At 40.7% G+C, this 5,534-nt stretch overlaps 1 pseudogene; it reads right to left on the bottom strand.

Moving 5' to 3' along the window:
- Positions 1–400: 400 nt before the first annotated feature.
- On the bottom strand, positions 401–3,320 carry LOC118923185 (olfactory receptor 4P4-like; annotated as a pseudogene).
- Between the last annotated feature and the right edge of the window lie 2,214 nt (positions 3,321–5,534).

The following is a 5,534-nucleotide window of genomic DNA, read 5'->3' on the forward strand; positions in this document are numbered from 1 at the left end:
ACAAAAAAAAACAAGAAAAAAAATTTTTTTAATTAAAAAAAAAAAAATTTTTTTTTAATTAAAAAAAAAAAAAGGTGGTCGTTCGTTTTTCTTTATTCTCCGGTGCCAGCCTCAGGTCTCTGCTCACCGGTCTTTCTGCCCTGTTTCCCTAGTATTGGGTTCCCTGTCCCTTTAAGACTTCCAAAAAGCGCTCGCCAAAACAAAGCAGCAAAAAAGCAAAAAAAAAAAAAATGGTCGCGCACTTTTCTTATGTCCTCTGTCGCCCGGCCTCCAGTGCCTGCTCACTGTTCTTGCTGCCCTGTTTTCCCAGTATCGAGGGCCCTGCACTCTGGCCCGGATGGCTGGGGCTGGGTGTTCGGCAGCCCTGGGCTCCGTCTCCCTCCCGCTCTGCCTGCTCTTCTCCCGCCGGGAGCTGGGGGGAGGGGCGCTCGGCTCCCGCGGGGCCGGGGCTTGTATCTTACCCCCTTCGCGAGGCGCTGGGTTCTCTCAGGTGTGGATGTGGTCTGGATGTTGTCCTGTGTCCTCTGGTCTTTATTCTAGGAAGAGTTGTCTTTGTTATATTTTCATAGATATATGTTGTTTTGGGAGGAGATTTCCGCTGCTCTACTCACGCCGCCATCTTCCGCCCCTCTTCAAAGACACTTTCTATCCCTTTTTCTCTCTCTTCTTCTACTGGTACCCCTATAATGCGGATATTGTTCCTTTTGGATTGGTCACAGTTCTCTTAATATTGTTTCATTACTGGAGATCCTTTTATCTCTCTCTGCATCAGCTTCTATGCGTTCCTGTTCTCTGTTTTCTATTCCATCAATGGCCTCTTGCATCTTATCTGTTGTGCATATAAATCCTTCCAGAGATTGTTTCATTTCTGTAATCTCCCTCTGGATGTCATCTGTTAGCTCTTGCATTTTTCTGCTGCTCCGTCAACATGGTTATGACCTTTATTTTGAATTCTTTTTCAGGAAGAGTGGTTAGGTCTATCTCCTTCTCAGGGGTTGACTCTGATTTTGGTCTGTATCAAATTCTGCTTTTTCATGGCGATAGAGATAGTTGTGTGGAGCTGGCGCGTGTGTTGGCTGGGAGAATGTCCCTTCTTGCTGGCTTGTGGCCTTCCTCTCCTGGGAGAACAGCGACCTCTAGCGGCTTGACCTCTGGGCAGCTGCGTGCAGATGGGGCCTCTGATTCTTGCCTGACTGCTGTGGAGTTTAGCGTGGCCTGCCTCATGCTACTGCTCCAATATGGTGGAGCCGCGTCGGAGGGGAAATGGCTGGGAGGCTGTTTATCTCCGTGAGGGGCCTCCGAGCTGCACTGCTGCCCAGGGGGTTAGGGCACCCGGATTTCCCCGGGATTCCCCGCCACTGGGCTAAGCGTCCCGGGACGCTTATGTCCAGCTGTGGGGTCACTGTCCCTTTAAGACTTTCAAAAAGCACTTGCTTTTCTTTGTCCCAGGGGCACCGGCTGTGGAGACCTACTCACAGGTCTTACTGTCCTGTTTCCCTCGTATCCAGCACACCAGGCACTGTGTGTCTGCACTCTGGTGTGGATGGCTAGGGCTGGCTATTTAGCAGTCCTGGGCTCCTTCTCCCTCCCCGCTCCGACTCCTCTCCTCCCGCCCAGAGCTGGGGTGAGGGGCGCTCAGGTCCCGCTGGGCCATGGCTTGTATTTTACCCCCTTCGCGAGGCACTGGGTTCTTGCAGGTGTGGATGTAGTCTGGCTGTTGTCATGTGTCTTCTGGTCTCTCTTTTAAGAAGAGTTGTATTTGTTGTATTTTCAAAAATATATATGGTTTTGGGAGGAGATTGCTGCTGCTCTACTCACACCACCATCTTGGCTCCCTATAACATCTGAAATGATACATGCCCTGGGGACACAGGATCAAAAGCACAATGAATGTCACCTTGAATTCTGAGTGTGCCATTTGTGACCATACCTTCATCATGGCAAGTTTTATCTCCACATTTCTGAGGGTGCAGATGAGGGGATTCAGCATGTGGGCAGTCACAGTGTAGAACACTGAGATTTCCTTATCCTTGTTCTCACTCCCTGCAGGTAGTACATAAATATAGATACAGGGCACAAAGAATAAGACTACAACCACTACGTGAGAGCTACAGGTTGGGAGAGTTTGCGTCTCCCTGCAGAGGAGCATGTCCTGAGATTATATAATATGATATGTAAGAAGCCAGTAGGACAAGAAAAACGACAACCACCACCATCCCTGAATTTGCAATCATTAAGGTATTAACAGCACAAATATCTTTGCACACTAGCTTCAAAAGAGTCTTCACATCACATAGGTAGTGGCCTATCTGATTAGGACCACAGAAAGGTAACCTGAGTACCACAAGCAGCAGAGCAACAGAGGGCCAAAATCCTATGCCCCAGGCCATGGTGATCAGCATGTCACACTTGTGCCAGCTCATGATGACCATGTAGTGCAGGGGCCTGACAACGGTGACATAGTGGTCAAAAGCCATGGAAACCAAGAAGAACATCACAGCAGCCAGTGAATGGGCTGTAAAGAGCTGGGTTATACAGTTGTTACAGGAAATGTCTTTTCCTATTGCCCCTAAGTCTCTGATCAGCCGGAGGATCACAGTGGAGGTGTATCAGGGGTCCATGAGGGAAAGGTGGCAGAGAAAGTAGTACATTGGCTTTTGGATTAGATGGCTGCAGGAGACCGTGACTAAGATGGTGAAGTTCCCCGTTAAGACAGCCAGGCAACAGAGCAGGAAAAAGAAAAAGAACAGTAGCTCTATTCAGCTATTTCCCCACAGTCCCATGAAAACAAATTTGGTGACATTATTCTGATTTTCCATGAGGCTGAGGTCAGTCCTGTGTACGCTTCAGAAACTTATTCATCTGCAATAATACAGAACATAATACATTCAGTAGCACTTTTTAGTATTTTTACACTGAAAGTGTTTATACACTGACAAAAGGTCATTGAGGATTTATTACAGAGCTTTTAAATACTTTTTATGTTAAGGGCTTTATTGTATATCAAATGATAATTAAAGAGAGCACATTTTATGCATGGAACTTTTATCAACCTTTTGCATGTATTTAACTCATAGCCCAATAGTTACTATTCTGATACTCATTTTATAAAGGGAGAAAAGACAAATGGGATGGTTCAATAAATTCTACCAAATCATTAAAATCTTCAGTAGTTCCCCAAGATAAGATGTCACTTTCCATTTTTTTTAACAACTATGCCACAATGTACACTGACTACATGGACTTCCAGCTATTTTCCACCTCTATAAAATACATGGGGTCTTACACCATCACTGCCATTAACTTCCTGTTAAACAAGTCACTCCCCATCTCTCTTTTTTCTTGTTTTAATAATCTTTTTTTGATACATTTCTTACTGAAGTATAGTTGATATGATATTATATTGGTTTCATGTATACAATGTAATTATATACATTATTAAATGCTTACCTCAACTACTATGATTAGTAACTGTCAACATAGATATTATAGAACTATTGACTGTATTCTTTATGGTGTACTTTCTTCCCCATGACTAATTTATATTATGATTGACATTTTGTGCCTTTTTGTTCCCTTAATCTATTTAAACCACCTACCTCAACCCTCTCCCATGCCCCAACCCCTCCCCCATGGTAATCACCTGTCACTTCTCAGTGTCTACCGCTGTTTTATTCATTTTGTTTTCTTTTGTTTTTAGATTACACATATAAGTGAAATCATATGGTATTTGATGTTCTATGCCCGACTTATTTCATCCAACATAATACCCTCTAAGTCCATGTATATTCTTGAAAATGGCAGACTATCTTTCTTTCTTATGGCTGAATAATGTTCCACTGTATACATGTTCCATATCTCCTCTATCCATGTGTCTGTTGATGGAAACTTTGGTCAATTCCATATCTTGGTTATTGTAAATAATGCTGTAACAAATATAGGATGCATGTACCTTTTTGAATCAGAGATTTTTGTTTTCTTTACGGCAAATTCCCAGAAGTGGAATTACTGGGTCATATGTTATTTCTATTTTCAATTTTTATGTAGAACTGCCACACTGACTTCCATAGTAGTTTACCAATCTACATATCCACCAACAGTGTAGGAGTCTTCCCCTTTCTCTACATACTTGCCAACACTTGCTAGTTCTTGTCTTTTGTATAGTGACCATTCTGACTGGTGTGAGGTGATATCTTATTGTGGTTTTGATTTGCATTTCCCTGATGATGAGCAGAGTGGAGCATCTTTTCACATGCCTGTTGGCTATCTATATATCTTCTTTGGAAAATGTCTGTTCAGGTCCTCTGCCCAGATTATGGATGGGTTATTTGCTTTTTGGTGTTGAGGCATATGAATTCTTTATATATTTTGGATGTTAACACATCAGATATATCATTTATGGATATATCCTTGCATACTGTAGGTTCCCTTTTTGTTTTGTTCCCTTTGTTGTACAGAAGCATTTTAGTTTGAGAACATCAAACAATACATGGAAACAAATTAAAACAGAAATACAGTGGTTCAAAATATGTGGGATGCAGCAAAAGCAGTTCTTAGAAGGAAATCCACAGCAATACAGGCTTACCTCAAGAAACAAGAACAATCCTGAATGAGCAATCTAACCTCACAACAAAGGAACTAGAAAAGAAGAACAAAGCCCAAAGTTTGAAGAAGAACATAATAAAGATTATAGCAGAAAATAAATAAAATAAAGACTAAAAATAAATAAATCAATGAAATCAAGAGCTGGTTCTTTGAGAAAATAAACAAAATAGACAAAACCCAGCCAGATTTATCAAGAAATGAAGAGAGAGGACACAACTAAACAAAATCAGAAACAAAAAAGAATTACAACTGACACCACAGAAATTTAAAAAGTATAAGAAAATACTAATACTGTGAAAAATTATATGTTAATGAATTAGACAAACTAGAATAGACAAACTCCTAGAAAAGAACAATCTTCTCAAACTGACCCAGGAGGAAACTGAAAACCTGAACAGATCAATTATCAGTGAGGAAATTGAATTGGTAATCAAAAAATTCCCAAGAAACTAATGTCCATACAAGATAGCTTCATGGGTGAATTCTACCAAATATTTAAAGAAGAGCTAATATATATCCTTCTTAAATTATTCTAAAAAAAATTGAGGAGTAAATACTTCCAAATTCATTTTATGAGGTTAGCATCACTCTAATACCAAAAACTGTATAAAGACAATATAAAAAACAAAATCGTAGACCAATATCCCTGATGAACACAGGTTCAAAGATCCTCAACAAAATATCAGCCAACTGAATGGAAGAATACATCAAAAGGATCATCCGTGATGATCCAGTGGGTTTTCTTTCAGGGATAGTATAATATTTGTACATTAATCAATGTAATACACCAAATTAACAAAAGGATAGAAACCACATGATTATCTCAATAGAATCTGACAACACTTTTGACAAAATTGAAATCCATTCATAATAAAAATTCATGAACAAAATGTGTGCATAGGGAACATATCTCAACATAATAAAGGCCA

The sequence above is a fragment of the Manis pentadactyla genome, chromosome 14 (assembly GCF_030020395.1).
Source record: "Manis pentadactyla isolate mManPen7 chromosome 14, mManPen7.hap1, whole genome shotgun sequence".
NCBI classification, from domain to species: domain Eukaryota; kingdom Metazoa; phylum Chordata; class Mammalia; order Pholidota; family Manidae; genus Manis; species Manis pentadactyla.